The sequence below is a fragment of the Muntiacus reevesi genome, chromosome 22, assembly GCF_963930625.1.
Source record: "Muntiacus reevesi chromosome 22, mMunRee1.1, whole genome shotgun sequence".
In the NCBI taxonomy this organism is placed as follows: domain Eukaryota; kingdom Metazoa; phylum Chordata; class Mammalia; order Artiodactyla; family Cervidae; genus Muntiacus; species Muntiacus reevesi.
In genome coordinates, this window is record NC_089270.1 from 3788248 (window position 1) to 3806362 (window position 18115).

Genomic DNA, 18115 nt, shown 5'->3' on the forward strand with positions numbered 1-18115 from the left:
ATGACTGTGTTGATGTTGGTGGTGGTGGTGAAAGCGATGACTGTGGTGATGGTGGTGGTGGTGGTGAAGGCGATGACTGTGGTGATGTTGATGGTGGTGGTGAAGGCGATGACTGTGGTGAAGTTGGTGGTGGTGAAGGCGATGACTGTGGTGTTGTTGATGGTGGTGGTGAAGACAATGACTGTGGTGATGTTGGTGGTGGTGAAGGCGATGAATGTGGTGTTGTTGATGGTGGTGGTGAAGGCAATGACTGTGGTGATGGTGGTGATGGTGGTGAAGGTGATGTCTGTGGTGATGTTGTGGTCATGGTGAAGGTGATGACTGTGGTGATGTTGGTGGTGGTGGTGAAAGCGATGACTGTGGTGATGGTGGTGGTGGTGGTGAAGGCGATGACTGTGGTGATGGTGGTGGTGGTGGTGAAGGCGATGACTGTGGTAATGTTGATGGTGGTGGTGAAGGCGATGACTGTGGTGATGTTGATGGTGATGAAGGCGATGACTGTGGTGATGTTGATGGTGGTGGTGAAGGTGATGACTGTGGTGTTTGTGGTCGTGGTGAAGGTGATGACTGTGGTGATGTTGATGGTGGTGATGAAGGTGATGACTGTGGTGATGTTGATGGTGGTGATGAAGGTGATGACTGTGGTGATGTTGGTGGTGGTGATGAAGGTGATGACTGTGGTGATGTTGATGGTGGTGATGAAGGTGATGACTGTGGTGATGTTGATGGTGATGAAGGCGATGACTGTGGTGATGTTGATGGTGGTGATGAAGGTGATGACTGTGGTGATGTTGGTGGTGGTGAAGGCGATGACTGTGGTGATGTTGATGGTGATGAAGGCGATGACTGTGGTGATGTTGATGGTGGTGATGAAGGTGATGACTGTGGTGATGTTGGTGGTGGTGAAGGCGATGACTGTGGTGATGTTGATGGTGATGAAGGCGATGACTGTGGTGATGTTGATGGTGGTGATGAAGGTGATGACTGTGGTGATGGTGGTGATGGTGAAGGCGATGACTGTGGTGATGTTGATGGTGATGAAGGCGATGACTGTGGTGATGTTGATGGTGGTGATGAAGGTGATGACTGTGGTGATGTTGATGGTGGTGATGAAGGTGATGACTGTGGTGATGTTGATGGTGGTGAAGGTGATGATGAAGGTTACCACTGACAATTACAGAGCCCTCTGCAGTGTACAAAGTGTTGTATATGCTCAGTTCCACTTGCCTTTCACAACAAACCAATGAAGGGCTGTGCTATTACATTCTATCATTATTCCTAGTTCATAGATGGACACAGGAGTCAAGGAGGTCTAGGTGTGCTTCTTAAGGTCACATCCATAATTAGTGGCAAAGTCGATGCTTGTCCTCAGATCTGTCTGACCCCAGGGTCCATCTGAATATAACGGGAGGGGTCTGCTGGTCGAATAGGTAGGCTGAGGAGCTGCGACAGGGCCGGGGGTACATTCACAAGGAGTGACAAAAACTCGCCGTGTATCAGAAGAACCTCGGGAAGGTCCCTGAGCTGGGTTAGTGTGGGGGCTTCTGGGGCAGGAGATGTGGCTAGACTTGGCCAGGAGAGCCTTGAAGGCCAGGCCCGGGGGCTCAGGTGTGACATCTAGGCAGAAGGTCACCAGCTGAGGAGGGCAGCTGTCGGCGTGGTCCACACCCAGCCGTGGTAAGGTCGGTCTCTGCGGTCAGCCTCCACCAGGCCTGCAGTTCCGTGGGGCAGGACCCTCTTCCTGGGCCTTGGGGCTCGGCCCCCAGCAGAGACAATCTTGTCCCAGGAGCCTGGGAGCCCATCCAGTAGCTGCATGGGTGATGGGCATATAGGCTCAGCTCAGTGAGTGCTCAATAATTAATCCACATGAAAAGCCAAATAAAGCAAAAAAAAAAAAAAAAAATCACCAATGGCCTCTTTTCCAGGTCTCTGATCTTTCATGTGGCAGGGAAAACTATCCACCCAGACTGGGTGTAAGATAAAGTGGGGTCCGGCGTGGGGACCCCATTTCTGAGCAAGCCTTGAGCTCATTTGTTAAAAGGCCAGGACCCCTCACCACGCCTGGCTGAGATGCACATTCCGAGGGTAGGGAAGGGTCTGACATCCGGGATGCAGTTTCGATCACGTCCAGTCCCATCTTGCCTTTCTTGTCTCTCAGAGCCCCCCGCCTTCACACGGGCTGTCCCCTCTGCCCTTCCACGTTCTGTCTGCCCAGCCCAAGATCACAGGGTGGGTCCTGGCGTGAAGACCCAGACCCAGGTGTCCGGACCCCAAGTCCGATGCCCTTCTAGCTCCACATCTCCACCTATCAGGCCATGTGTCATAGACCAGGACGGCGACAAAAGGAGGCGTGCTCATCCCCCAAGGCAAGCTCAGAAGGGCTCGGGCCTCCTGGAGGCCCCGGCCTCTGTGTGAGCCTCACATCCACGCCAGGGCGCGGTCGTTAGCCTTCCACCTGCAGCAGCGCCTCAGTTTCCCTGTCCCTCCTTAGCCATCGTGTGAAGGTGAGTTTAATGAAAGCCTCACAGCTGCCACAGTGGGGCCCTCAGCATCCCTTCTCTCCGCGTGGGGATGTCTCCTGTTGCTTTGGAGTCAGGCAAGCCGGTTCTGTATCTTTTCTTTATAAAATAATATTATTCACCGTCATCGGCTCCATGGGACTGCAACAACAGAAGCAGGGGCGTGGTGCTGCTATTACGCGGTCCAGCCTGCATCAGGCAGTGGCCGATCGGGGTGGGGGGGGGGGGATGCGGGGCACGGCATCAAGGGTCTAGTGGCTGGACCGGGCTTCTGGCAAGGAGCTGCTAATCTGGGCAAGGGCTGTAGGCGCTCGCTTTCCAACAAACGCGCTAAACCCAAATCGGATCCCCGCCGCCTTGCCGCGCTGCTTGCTGGCAAGGGGTGACATTCATGGGGACGCAGTCACCGGAGACACAGGCTCGTTTCCAAAGTCACTGCACTGACAAGGTTTCCCTGAGGAAACGCAGAGGCGACCATCATTTTTAAAATCTGCTTGGCATCCATGTGCTACAATTAAGCATGATGCATTTACCTCCAAATGACGTATTTTGTTTGCTAAAATAACGATCCCAGTGGTGAGGAGTGTGGAGGGGGCGGGGTGGGGTCACGAAAAGGAGGAGGAAGGGAAGGGGGCTTATAAATCCCTGTGGGGCATCGAGGAAGCCGAGGGCAGGGGGTGGGCATGGAGCCGGGGGCCTGGGTGGGACTTGGCAGAGAGAAACAGAACCTGGGGACCCTGGGTCTGCACGCTTGTCCTCAAACTAGAGGACATTCACCACCCCTGAGAGCAGAAAGGCGCACGAAGAGGGGCCGGGACAGGCTTTGGGGGCCAGCCCCGTTCCATCAGTCTGACATCAAGGTCTTCCAACAGGAAAATGAAGCAGTGACCATGCAGAAACTTCAGGCTCCAAGGATGAGGGCTCGCCCAGAAGGGCTGAGATAACAAGGAGGAGCCACCACGATCCCACATGGAAAAGAGGGAGACAGGTGTTGGGGGGACGGTAACACTTGTGAGCTCCCCCTTCTCCAGACGTTCACCCACAGGACTCACAGAACATTCAGCCTCCACCCTCAGAGGTGGGGACTGGCATACCCATTTCACAGATGGAGAAAACTGAGCCTTGGGTTCTCAGTCCAAAGTCAGACAGTCGCCCGCTGATCTGGGGCTCTGACTGCTTCCAGCTGACTGGGCTGCATCACCTGCTCCCAGTGAGATTTCAGGCTGCCAGAGGCTCCGGGAGGGGTAGATGTCTCCATTTTTTTTTTTCTTTTGAAAAAGAAGAATATCTGAATTCAGAATGAATGACCTAGTGAGCTTAGCATCAACTGCAGCACGATAATGGAATCAATGTTAAACAGAGTTTTGAGATTTCAGAGAGACACACCAATATGGACTCATCGAGAACATACAGTGCTCTCAGAAGTGAGTCGGGGGACCACGAGCTGAGTGGTCAGCTGCTGCGGGCTGAGAGATGCAGCGCGTCCTGGGATCACGCCCACAGGACCCGCTCATGGCCCACTGAGATCTGCCCCCACGGCTCCAGCGTCTCTGACTCACAGAGCCTCACACAACACAAGGGTCCCAGCAAAACCCCTTAAGCCTTAGAGGGAAGAAGCAGAAAGATACACCAGAAGGTTAGCAAGACAGAGCTCAGGCATCACCGTGGACTCCTGTCCTCCTGGTCCACGGGACACCCCATATATCTGCTGCTTGGCAGTCAGAGGCAGACCCGAAAGAAACAGCATACACAACTCAGCAGACAGGTACTCTGAAGTCAGACACAGCTGCGTTCAAACCCCAGCATTACAACCTCCTCATTGGCCTCAATGGTCATCCATTCACTCCTGGTTAGCTGGGTAACCTTGGGTTAAACACTTAACTTCTCTGAGCCTCCAAGTCCTCATCTTAACAGAAGATGCTGAAGCTCTAATACTTTGGCTACCTGATGCTAAGAGCTGACTCACTGGAAAAGACCCTGATGATGGGACAAATTGAGGGCAGGAGGAGAAGGGGGCGACAGAGGATGAGATGGTTGAATGGCATCACTGACTCAATGGACATGAATTTGAGCAAACTCCGGGAGATAGTTAAGGACGGGGAAGCCTGGCGTGCTGCAGTCCATGGGATTGCAAAGAGTCAGATACGACTTAGTGACTGAACAACAACAACAGAGATAACAATATACCTAGGGCAGAGTCGGGGATGTTTCAAACATGCAAAGACTTTCAGTCGTTTTTCTCCTTTTGTTGTTTTCATAACTCACAGCTTCCCTATAATGTTTCAGAGGGGAGCATCTCCCCCCGTGGCTGGCACCCGCCTGTACAGACCCTGTGGGGCCTGACCGCATCCTTGTGGTACCCAGCCTGCACAGCCCTGGCCTAGAGTGTTGCCAAAACATCAGAAGTGGTGAGTGTTGGCTCCTGTGGTCTCACAGCTTCCATCCAGCTGCCAAGTGTGGGGATTCCCTCCCCCACCCCGAGCTGCAGGTCACACCCTAAAAGGGCAGCTGCAGCAGGCCCCCTACTCCAGGGCTGGCGTGGGAGACATGGACCCCCCAGGACGAGGGACAGCTCTTCCCTGTCCCCCTGCTACCCCCACGGGCCACGGGGCCATCTGTCAGGCCTTGGGGGTCGGGGCACAGGGGACCCACGCCCACCCTGTTAGGAGGAGACAGGAACAAACATATCACATATCCTCCCCGCAGGAGCCCCACCAGCCCAGGCAGGCTGGAGCTGATCCAGACCGGTGACGTCAACCAGGCCCCTGTTCCAGGCACAGGCCAGGATGGGATGCGTGGCCTTGCTGTGGCTATGAGGATGCACCAGTCGTCAGACAGCACGATGGATCACTTCCTGTGGCCTCCAGGAGGCGTGATGCTCAGGAAGGCTTGGTCATGCAGAAAGTAGGGAGGAGATGGTCCTGCTCTTCCCGGTCTGGTCAGACCACCTCCGGGGGCCCTTCTGAGCTGGTCTTGCCCTCTGCTGTTGTCCAGGGGAGGAGGCCTGGTGGGTGAGGGGAAGGATGCAGGGGCCAGGGAAGGGCGGCCACGGTCAGCAGACCTCAACGCCATCCTGCGGAAAAGGGTATGCTGGCTCTCCAGGACTCTGGGTTGGGTCGGGGGGCGGGGGGAAGCCGGGAGCTAGAGAGAGCGCCACCCAGAATGGAATGATCCTTGCAGGGGATGGTGGCCACCCAGGACCGCCCAGCAGAAAGGGTAGGGGACGGGAGGACCATGTCAAGACTAGATGGTTTCCTTGTCACTGTCCTCTGCGACACATGAGGCCAGTCACCTCACCTCTCCCAGCCTCAGCTTCCTTGTCTGTAACATGGAAGTAAAGCAGCGCTGTGACGGATGCTGCCAGGGCTGCCTAGGCTAACGCCGAAACAGCGCCACGCGTTCTGTGGGGCAAACAGCCGGCAGATCAATGGCATTTGATATTGATCAATGGTGGAAATATTAACGAGATAATTATCTACCTCACGAGGCTTTAGCTAAAATAAAAAAATACTGTGAGGATTAATTAAAAGAATGCCTGTGATCATTTTAACACGTTGGCTATTCAAGGGCTCAATGTGATAGCTACCATTACTACAACTCGGCATAATTGCTATTCTCGACGGCTCCTTTCCCAGCGACAGCTCCAGCGGCAGGGCTCCTCTGCCCAGGTTGCACTCCTCCCTGGCCCTCTGTTGCCTCCTGCAGCGCGAGTCCCCCCGGGGACACGATCTTGACCCCAGAAGGGCCTCCTCTCAGCCGAGGCTGGCCCCTTGGCGGCCCGTTTGTATTCTGCAGGCTAAAGTGCTATTTATTCTCAATCCTCTTGACCTGAATTTAATCCCAGCTACATTCATGTCTACAGCCATCGAGCGGAATACGTTCCGTAGAAAAATAAATTCATTCTCACAGAACGATGCTCTAACCGCAGCCAGCAAAGGTCAGACTGAATGCATTTTCCGCCGGCTGTCGGGATCTCCAGCATAGATCTTCAGAAACTCGATGGGTCCCTTCCAGGCAGGAGTGCAGAAGAGGAACTCGGCCGGGGTATTTTTAGATCCCGCCATGGCCCCTGCTTACACAAAGCCAATTAAACAAACAGCGGCACCCCTGAGCACTTTTCCTGAGTGGTTTTTCCTAAAAATAAATCACCCGGCATCACGAGGCTCAGCATCCCTGAGCGCCCGCAGCTGTCAGATAAAATATCTCGGTGGAGAAGCTTCAACACCTGCACTTGCAAATGGGGACCCTTGAGCGGGGTGTCTTGAGTCTGAGCTTGACCCCGATTCCCCAGGCCTGCCCAGGCCTGGACAGACTATTATCATCAATGATAAGGAGGACAGCCCCAAGCAGACCACGTGTACGATCCCGTGTCACCCATATTAATTAGGTCACGGGCTCCCAACCCTGAGAGCGGAGATTGTGTGAATGTGATGGACACAAGAAGCGTCCGGCAAACTCCGTGACTGGCTGGAGCTCACCCAGCTGTGATGTGGGCCAGCTGGGACTCAGGTCTGGGTCTGCAGACCACACAGCCTGTGCCTGCAGCCGGAGTCCCAAAGGTCACACGGTGAAGCGTGGAGAGCAAGAAGACCCTCACCCTGAAGTGGCCGGGATGCAAAGCTGGATGCCCAAGATGGCTAGACCCTCCTGATTTTCAAGAAAACTTGAACATCCAGACTCGAAGCCATAGCTCCCACTTTTTGAAGGTCGCTAACTATGACAAATTGAATTGTGCTCCACCCCAAACTCATATCTTGATGTTCTAACGTCCCAGCGCCTCAGAACATGACCTTGTTTGGAATAAGACTGTTGTAACCGTCTTAAATTACTTATGATGAGGTCACGCTGGTGGTGCTGTTTAGTTGCTAAGCTGTGTCTGACTCTATGACCCCTTGGACTGTAGCCCGCCAGGCTCCTCTGTCCGTGGGATTCTCCAGGCAACCCACGGAGCGGGTTGCCATGCCCTCCTCCAGGGGGTCTTCCCGACCCAGGGATCAAACCCATACCTGTTCGTCATTGGCAGGTGGGTTCTTTACCATCTGAGCCACCGGGGAAGCCCCTGCTGGCGTAGGGTGCTGCTAACCCGCCCTGACTGTTGTCCTTAGAAGGAAGTGCTCCGTGTGAAGAGAAAGAGACAGACACAGAGGCCAGATGATAGGTCCAGTCAAGAAGGAAGACCGGGAGCAGGCCCTCCCCAACGGGCTCAGAGGAAACCAGCCCTGCCAACGCCTTGGCCTTGGGCTTCCGCCTCCAGGGCTGGGAAAGAAGAGATTTCTACGTTGAAGTCACCAGGCTGGGGTTCTCTGTCCTGGCAGCCCCTGGAAAACAGATAAAGCCATTCATTCTCAAGTGCTTGGAGTGCCGTGGGTGACAGACAGCAGTGCCATGGATCAGGTTAGGCCATGGGCCATGGCTCTGTAGCATCTGTCCTGCCCCAACTTGCATGGACTCCTGACTTCACAAGGGAGGTGACCTTCAGTTCAGTTCAGTCGCTCAGTCATGTCCGACTCTCTGTGACCCCATGGACTGCAGCACGCCAGGCCTCCCTGTCCATCACTGACTCCCGGAGTTTACTCACACTCATGTCCATTGAGCCAGTGATGCCATCCAACCATCTCATCCTCTGTACAGGGTGACTAAAAGACTTTGAAAGAATAAGGCCAAAGCCAAGGCCAGGGCCTCACCAGTGGTGTTTAAACCTGCAAAGCCCCAAGTCGCAGGCCAACCCCCACCCCCACCCCGAGTTCTGGCAGCAGTTACCCTGCCCACTCTGGCTCTGGAGCCAGAAAGGTCACTTAACCTCTGAGCTCAGGTGCGTCCTCCTCCTCCATAACGAAGGCAGACACCCACACCCTGCAGCATTGTGACCACAGTCCCAAGACTTCGATGCATCTAGTTTATTCTGTGCACCGTTATGCACTTCCCAGAGGTTTTGCAGGGAGTGTCCACTGCTTCCACAGCCAGAAAACAAGCCCCAAGCCCAGTGCCCAGCCCATCAGAGGCACTTGGGGAATGCACTGCACGATGCCAGGGCTGTGATTCATGAGAAGGTACGACAGTTACGGGTGTTCTATCATCAGAGCACACAGCCTCAACTGTCACCAAGCGGAAACTACAACAGATGCCAAGAGAAAGAGACGTGAGGAGATCGTGAAACTCGTGTGGGACCTTTGCACCTCCTGGTCTCAGTTCTGGTCAGATGGAAAGAGGAAAAACTAGGAAATGACACAAAAGACCTAAATTTTATTAAAAACATAGTGCTAACTGATAAGGCCAACAAAGCATCTTTTCTATCACCCATGAGACAGTTACAAAAATTGACCCAGGGTAGGGTGTGAAGGGGCTTCCCAGGTGGTGCCAATAGTATAGAACCTGCCTGCCAACGCAGAAGAGGGAAGAGACGCCGGTTCAATCCCTGAGTTGGGAAGATCCCCTGGAGGAGGGCACTGCAACCCACTCCAGTATTCTTGCCTGGAGAATCCTGCGGACAGAGGAGCCTGGCGGGCTACAGTTCATGGGGTCGCAAAGAGTCGGACACGACTGAGCCACCAAACATGCTGCTCATAACCATAGTAACAGAGGGCCTGGCCCACAGGACTGTGACCTCTCTGGGTCTCAGTGTCCTCCTCTGTGAAATGGGAGTAACGAGCAGATAGTCGTTATGACAACACCGCCAGCCTCTCAGGATCATGACTTGGGGAAAGGTAACCTCTCTGAGCCTCTGTGTCGTCATCTGTAAAACGGGGTTAATGAGAATACTAATATCCACCCAAGCGCTGTTGCAAGAATCAGAGATGACATGGTCCAAGTTCCAGTATGTAGCAGGCATTCCACGAATGTCAGCCAGTGACCCATCCCCCCCTTAACCAGGTCACACCGACTGATCCCTCGCTCACTCTGTCACCACAGACAGCATTGTACTGATGCTAAGAAAGCTTTTCCCTGGGATCCTTCTGAAAAAAGAACAGATTCCATGTCAGCAAGACCTGGTGTAGTATTTCCTCTCTGACATATTCAGGAAACCCGAGCCTGCTCACTCCCCTCCTCGGGAACCAGAAGCGGTGGGAGCAAACAGTCCCAAGGGGTCCACCTTGAAATGGTCCCCAACAGGAGGAACCACTTTCCTTCCTTCTGGTCATCTGAGCCGATGCTGGCAGAACGCACAGTCCACAGATGCTCCACTCCCACCCCAAGGTAGAGCAGGCCAGGGAGAGGGGTGGGGGTGTCTCCCCCATCCCCCACCCAGCCTGGAGCTGCACGCCTGACCCGAGGCATCACGCCAAAATTAAACCTCTCATTGCAAATCAAAGAAGGATTTGTATTTCTCTATCTTCCCCCGACAGAGCTCATATTAGCTCAAGGAATCTTCTTAAAAAGTCTCGCTTTGGAAAGGTTAAGTCACCTTGAAAGAACAAAATTATCACTCAATTAGCAGTGCTGCCGATTAGCGATTATTAACACTCTAAGTGTGCAATTAGCACCTTCAATCCAGTTCCTCAGCAAAGTGTCCCAGCCCCCGGAGCCTGGAAGGAACTCTGATAACCACCTCGGGGACCTCACAGCACACATCAGTTACCATCAGCTGAAGTTTTAGACAAACTTTCACCATCTATGAGTCTGTTATCTGCTCTATCCCCTCATTAAACAATCCAAATTTTCACATCTGGGACTAGGAGCCAATAGAAATGCCACTATGCAAAGGCTTTATATTTTTAATTAGATTTTTCAAATAAAAGAGCAAAGGCTGGGCCCTGAAGGCAGATTTGAGCTGGAACCTTCCCAAGTCCCAGGGGCAGACGGTCAGAGACACAGAGTTGGAGATATCCAAGCAGACGGAAGGTCACAGAGCAGCCAGGGCCCCCAGCAGGCCCTGGAACAGAGGGAGGGGGCCGGGTCCGAGCAAGCTCCAGTCCTACCCCAGTTCCCTCACTTCTACACGGGCTCAGAATGACTTCTCAGTTCATTGGACAGATTCCCCAAGATCATGGATATAAAGTGTCTGGCCTCCATTGGGGCTGAGCAGCTGGCTGGCCAGTCTCCCCCAGGATGAACTCGGGCCCAGGACCACAGGCACCTTCAGGAACCCCAGGGCCGTCCATTCACAGGCACACTGGCTCCTCAGAAAGCATTCCTGGGGGCCACTCTGTGCCTCAGTCCCTGAAGACGTGGCTTTGAGCAGAACAGACCAGTCCCTCCCCTCTTGTTAACACTGCAATGCATGCAGAAGGGGGCCACTATGGATTGAAAGTTTGTGTCTCCCTAAAACTTGGCCATTAAAACCCTAACCCCCAGGTTATGTGTTGGGAGGTAGGGCCTTTGGGTGATGAGGTTTAGATGGGATTATAAGGGTGGGGCCCTCTTGCTGGGGTTAGCACCCTTATAGGAAGAGGAAGACAGAGAGACAGCTCCCTCTCCATGATGAGTACATAGCAGGATGGTTAACAAGCCAGCCCTTAACCTAGCCCTGAATTTGCCCACACCTCAAGGCCAGACTTCCAGCCCCACGAACTGAGAAATAAACATCTGCTGTGTAAGCCCCTGTAAACATCTGTCTGGTGCTTTGTTACAACAGCCTGAGTAGACTAAGACAGGCCAACATAGAAAGAAAGCAATACATAAGCCAGGTACACACTACATCAGATGGTGACGAGCTCTGGGGGGAAACAGCAGAGAAGGGGCCAGCTCTGCAGGCGGCGGGGGTGGCCCTGAAGTCTGAGGAACAGCCCTTCTCTGGGCCGTCTGATGAGAAACTCTCTGAAGAAATGACAATAAAGCCCTGCAGGAAGAAGCAGCCACGAGAAGACTGATCCGAGCAGAGGGAGTCAGTGCAAAGGCCCTGTGGCAGCAATAAGCTCGGGGGACCCAGTGGACAGAAAGGAGGCCCGAGTGACTGGGACCAGGAGACCAGGGAGAGAGGGGAGAAAGAGAGGTCAGAGAAGGGGGCAGGGCTAGGAGGGACCCCAGGTAAGGAAACCCACCTCCCACCGGCTGGCCTGGGCTCCTTGATGTCCAGATCTCACTCAGGAGAGGAGAATGGACTGGGAAGAAGAAAGCGTTGGCTGTCCCCCAGAGGCCATTCCCTTCTCCCCCAGGGCTCACAACAAGACCACATTTCAGTCTCCCTGGAAGTGGAGTTGAGCCCTGGGGTGGGTCCACCCCTCCTTCCAGTTCCTATTCCCACCATTGCAAGCATTTAGCCCGAGGCTCCCAGCACTGGGAGGGTGATCCTTCCCCTGGGTTTCATTCATAGCTGCCTCCACTGGACCTACATTTTCTATGTGCGCCCCCTCCCTCCCACCCACGCAGCGGGAACAGAGGACTCCGGACTGGAGGACACAGCAGAGAGACGCAGGCTGAAGGCGCCTGGTCTCCCTATCACCCCCTGCAGGAGTCCCAGCCCCCTAGGACCACCCGGGCTGGTTGCTGCATAAACAAAAAGCTCACGCACTTAGAGTGTAAAGTGGTTTGTTATAGCGGCAAACCTACACTGGCTGATACAGACCCTGTGGCAAAGCTATTTGTCCAAAGGTGTGCACAGGTCGTCCTAAACCAGAAGAATGTGTCCTGAGGCCAGGGAGGGCCCAGAGAAGCCTGGAGGACACCATAAACCCAGAAGAGCAGGAGGGGGTTCCCTGGAGGGTCTGCCTGAGGGGGGGAGGGGAGAGGGAAGTGGGGGGGTGGGGGGAGGCCTCGCCTTAGTGTGGCTCCTGGACCCGGCTCGGGGTCCCTCCAAGTGAGCGCAGGGCGCCTGCCACAACTCAGGAATTACGCAAACCAGAAGAACGTCATTAGCTGGACAGATAAAGTGTTGAACAGACTGAGTGTTGTCAGTAAAATGTGGGACGTCTTTTCCTGCGTATGTTTGTGTTTTCCTATCACTTGATACTGTTTGGAAACAGAAGATGAGACTGGGAGAAACAAAGACTGATCAAAGCCTCACACTTTGCGCAGAGGCGCCAAACCCCACCGACGGCAAACCTCCCCGTCGTGTGAAAGGAGGCTTGGCTGATGAATGAGGTCTAATCTGGGTTTTCGGGTTACTTTGGAGCTCTGATTTTCCACCCAAGCCCCGGGGCCCCACTGGCTGCGGGCCCATCCACAGGGTCCCTCAGCTCTTCCCTCACCCACCTTCCAGCCCTGTGTGGCAGGGGGGGCGGGGGGCTCCCTCCAGCCCGTTGGCCAGAGGCTCGGGGGGACTAAGGGCGGTGGGGGCCGTGAGTGCAAGCCACGAGGACACGGCCCCAACCCCACTTGCCAGCAACGTGGTCCAAGGTGAGGGCGATGTGCAAGTGTGAGCAGTGAGCCCAGGGGCACCCCGACGTGTGAACCCCAGCCTGGGGCACCCCGACAGGACCGCAGTTGGCCCCAGGCTGGCTGAGCGCTCCCGCGGCCCCTCCCTGGTCTTGCCCAGCCCCCATCAGTATCTCCCCCATCCCCTCCCCCAGACGACGACACAGCAAGGAGCATTAATGGGCCCCGTGTTCAGAGGAGTGCCAGGAACCGCGGCTGAGCTGAGCAAACCCAGATGAAGGAAGCCGACCCCAGGGGTACGTTCCTACGTGAGCTCAACTCTAATAAGGAAATTAGCGATTACAGTCGCAATTAAGAGCAGTGAATTTTTCAGAGCCAATTAAAAAAGCAATTGTGGCCAATAGTCCTTTATGAGTAAGGCAGGAGAGAAGGCCTGCGTGCGGCCTTGGTGGAAACCTCTGCAGCCCCAGCCCCGCCCTGGTGGAGCTGGCCCAGGCCCCACCCTGACGGCCTCCTGGGTCTGGCCTTTGGGCGCCTTCCCCCACAGTCCTCTGGGGGGTCCACCCAGCGGCCCCCGTGCTCCTTTGAAGCATGCCTGCCTGACCGTCTGAGCGGCTCCCTGGGTCCTACAAGCTCTTGGGGAGCCCAGCTGCACCCTGGCACTGAGCAGGCACCTTTAGGAGGTCACCACATGGCCAGGATGTAGGGGATCAGAATTCCCAAGCACAGCATCGGACGCCCTACCAAACCTGCCCAAGGACTCACCCCATTGTCCACATATCATAAGCTCTTTTTCCCACTGAAAAGTGAAAGTAAAGTCGCTCAGTCATGTCCGACTCTTTGCAACCCCATGGACTGTGGTCTGCCAGGTTCCTCCCCATGCAAGTATATACTCCAGGCAATGATACTGGAGTGGGTTGCCATTCCTTTCTCCAGGGGATCTTCCCTCCAGGGATCGAACCCAGGTCTCTTGCATGACAGGCGGATTCTTCACCGTCTGAGCCACCAGGGAGGTTCATTGAATGGTCTTCCAAGTGGTCGTTAAAAGTTGTTGACCGTTGCTCATAACAAGAAGTCAATCAATTTTCTTAAGGACGGTCCGACAGTAGGCCTCTGCTGTTGGCTCCTAGTCAGTGACACCGTAAATAACACTGATGTGAACATCTTCGCTGGGAATGGCTTCCCGATTGCGAATGATTTAGTGTCTTCAGAGAAATTCAGAGTAGGGTTTTCCCGTCACAGGGCAAGTGTGTTTTCTTTAAAGAGGCTGAGTCAATTTACAGCAGGGCAGGAACTCGAAACGTGGAGAAGGCCCCTTCCGCTGCATTTTTGCTGGTCCTAGGTACTACCTTTGGTTCACGTGCTCTCAGCCCCTTTTTAAAAATCTGCCGCCAAGGCATCCAAGAGAAGGATAATGTGTGGATAAAATGCATGTGGGGGAAGCAAAGGGACGTATGACAGGTTTGCAAAGGCCCCCTCAGGGTATTTAAAATACAAAGCTGAGACGCTGCAGGGATGGTCTGAGTCTGTCTAGAATTGTCACCTAGGCAGCGGGCCCTAGCCACTCCCCCGCCTTGCCCAGGCACGGGAGGAAAGGGCGAGAGTGTTGGACGGACTGGAGCTTGCATGCATGTGTGCATGCTAAGTTGCTTCATCACGTCCGACTCTTTGCGACCCTGTGGATGGTAGCCCTCCAGGCTCCTCTGTGCGTAGGATTCTCCAGGTAAGAGTACTGGAGTGGGTTGGACTAGAGCTTGAATGTCAGCAGCTCCGCTCAGCTGCCTCTGGGCTTCGGCTTCCCCGTGTAAACAGCTCTTCTCTCGAAAGCCTGTTGTTAAGATGAAGCACCCAATGTACTCAGAGCGCTGGCTTAGCAACTGGCACATGAAGTAGGTGCTCCATGAAGCTGAGTTTCTCATCTGTAGGGCTAATAAATTACATGTATGGAGAAGAGTGTATATCTCGGCATCCTCTGTGTAGGACCAAGGAGAATGCTAGCATCATATTCCAAACTTGATTCCAGTGATGTAAGCCCTCTCCTTTTTGCTTTCTGATGGCAAAAAGGCAGAAAAAAGACGAGTGTTAAAAACACGGTGGGGAGGAGGTATGTCCCTGGTGGTCCAGTGGTTAAGAATCGACCTCCCAGTGCAGAGGACGTGGGTTCCACCCCTGGTCGGGGAACTAGGATCCCACATGCCATGGGGCAACTAAACCCACACACCGCAGCTACTGAGGCTGCGCACTCTAGCGTCCAGACTCCGCAGCAAGAGAAGCCTGTCCAATGGAACAAAGAACCCACGCACCAGAAGGAAGACCCAGCAGAGCCAAAACCTTGAAAAATAAAAACTATGAAAATAAAAACAGAGAATTCAAATCTGTTCTCTACCAGCCATGTGATTTGGTCCAGTTCCTTAGCATCTGGAAACTTGTTTCATCAACTATAAAAATAGGGGTTCGATAAAGGAGCCAGACTTTGGAGGGTCCTGGGGGGTGGGGAGTTGAATACACAAATGCACCATGAACATCTGATTCCAGTGTCTGACATACTGTCAGAATTTAAGAAATATGAGTTATTTTTATTATTCCTCAAGTTCACAGAACTTCCTCACACGATTTGCTTTCTCGGAACGAAATCCAATTTCCTAATTCTTGTGAGAGAGCCAGCAGCGCTGGAAGAATGAGCTGCCTGAAGGATACGCAGTTAACAGTGAGTCATTTCCCCAGGAATTTCGAAAGGGCGACCCAGGGAGGCCAGCTGATCTCACGTCCCTGCTCAGCCTCACAGGCAGGACCCTTTCAATTAACTCCACGTTGACGGCTAATCTTAGGACGTTGTTAGACAATTGCAGAAAGCCTCCTCACTCCAGTTCATCAAGACTGGTTGCCTGTTCATTTCACGCAATCCACAAAAATTGTTGTCCTTTTGAACTAGCATGGTTTCTGGGTGTTAATCGCAAGTCTATTAGCGCAGACACTGTAATAATGAATTGAAATTTACATCGTGTGTAATCTCATTAATTGTGTGATCATATCGGGTTTGACAGTTTTAATGCATTGCTAAGGGAAAATAGTCTCATACATGACACTAAAGATCTTATCAAGGTTAATTTGCCTTAAAATGTTGTTACTACATAATTTTTCATCTCCGTTTTAAATGCTGTGGTTCAAATACATGGCGCTTTGATCTGGGGAGAAAGTACCCACACACACCCCAGAAGCAGAGTAGCATTCCTCACCTCTCAGGGGAGAAGGGAAGAGTGGAAATAAGCACGGGATTTGGAACCACTCAGGTGAGCTTTTCAGTTCTGCTTGTATGTGATGTGTGACTTTGGGTAAAATGCTGAACCTCCCTGGGCCTTGAGTTCCTCGTGTGCAAAGGGCTACAAGAAGCCCTATTTCATTGGATTGTCATGAGGCTGAAACAGGTGCATAGACGGTCCAGGAGAATGCCTGACCCGTGGTAGGTACGTTTTATTCTTATTCGTCATTGCAGTGTCAACACCTGGCATAAGGCATGGCACACGGGAAGTCCACTTTAAAAGGATCGAGGGTTGCCAAGGAGACCACATGCAAAGAGACACATGAATAGCATCAACAGAAAAGCCAGTGACAAATCAAATCCACAGTAGGGGAGGCTGGGCCAGGTGCCCCGACTCAGACAAGTGACCTTGAGCGGTCCGAAACGCAGAAGACCTGGAGGAGCTGCCCTGACAGCCTTCCTCAGGACAAAGGCTTTATCGTAAATCAATTCTGTTCAAGAAGCTTTTATATGGCACCTACATGGGCCGGGTCATAGCTGTCCTCGAGCACCGGTTTTTTCATGTTTGTAGGTGAAGACAACGCTGCATGATAGGAATAAGAATAACAAACATTAATAAAGTATTTCTCATAGACATGATTCTATTTCCAATCAGCAGAGATTTGCAGAGTTCCTAGGACTATGGACAGGCTCCACGTTAGGTGTTGGGCGTACAAAGGTGATTGGGTCTGACAAGTTCCCTGGCTCCATGGTTCTTTCAAGCAGCTATAGTTTGATGAAGGTCATGATGGGGTAAACAAAAGGAGTCAAAGGAACTCACAGCAGGAGAAACTGGTGCCAGTGAAGATCTGGGAAGACCTCCTTGGAAAAGGGACAATTAACTGAGGCTGGAGGAGAAGCATCAAATCTGCAGGAAGATAGAACAAATACAAATGTACATGTGCCTAACAACACAGTCCCAATATATGTAAAGAAAACCTGACAGAATTGAAAGGAGAAAAAGTAAATTCAACAATCACTGCCAGAGATTTCAGTACTCCACTTTCAGTAACGGTTAGAAACGAAGATCAGTGCGGGTATAGAAGATCTGAACAACACTATCAACCCACTTGAGCCAACTGGCCTTGATCAGAGTCTCAATCTAATGACAGCAGAAAAAAACGGTTTTTTCTAGGGTACAGGGAACATTCTCTCACATGCTAGTCTGTAAAATCAGACTCAATAAATACAAAAGGGTTGAAGCCATATGAAATATATTTTCTGACCACGATGGGACTAAATTAGAGGTCATGACAAAAAGAAATTTAGGAAACTCCCAAACGCTGAAAAATAAGCAACACGCTTCTCAACACCCATGGATCCAAAAAGAAATCACAAGGAAAATTAGAAAAGATGTTGAACCGAATGAAAACAAAACACAACACATCATAATGTACAGGATGCAGCTGAAACAGTGTGAAGAGGAAAATGTATAGCTTTAAATGCTTATCTTAGGAGGCAAGAAAAATCTAAAATCAACCATCTAAGCTCAAGAAGCTACAAAAAGAGGCGAAAAATCAAACCCAAAGTAAGCAGAAGGAAGGAAATAATAAAGATCACAGAAGAAATAAATGAAATTGATGACAGAAGAGCGATAGAAAGAAATCAGTGAAACCAAAATATCATTCTTGGAGAAAATAAAGAGACATGATAAACTTTTAGCTAGACTGACTTTGAAGAGAAGGAACTGGCCAGAGAAAAGATCGCTGGGAGAGGATGAAGGGAAGAGAGGAAGAAAGTATTCCAGGCAAATGACTAACAAGAGTAAAAACTCAGAGATAAGAGAGCGTGAGGTTCATGGTGACACTCAAAACTGAAGCGGGGGTGGGGGGAATCCTAGTCTGTGGTTTTGTCAGTGTCCTTCAGGTCAGTTCAGTCGCTCAGCTGTGTCTGACTCTGCAACCCCACAGACTGCAGCACGCCAGGCTTCCCTGTCCTTCACCATCTCCTAGGGCTTGCTCAAAGTCATGCCCATTGAGTCGGTGATGCCATCCAATCATCTCATCCTCTGTCGTCCCCTTCTCCTCCTGCCCTCAATCTTTCCCAG

The 18115-nt window shown here is 52.5% G+C and overlaps 1 protein-coding gene across 1 annotated transcript in view; it reads right to left on the reverse strand.

Moving 5' to 3' along the window:
- The window catches only part of SORCS2 (sortilin related VPS10 domain containing receptor 2), a 484645-nt gene that overhangs the window by 325191 nt on the left and 141339 nt on the right, over positions 1 to 18115 (reverse strand). The gene's annotated exons all lie outside the window — the stretch shown is intronic.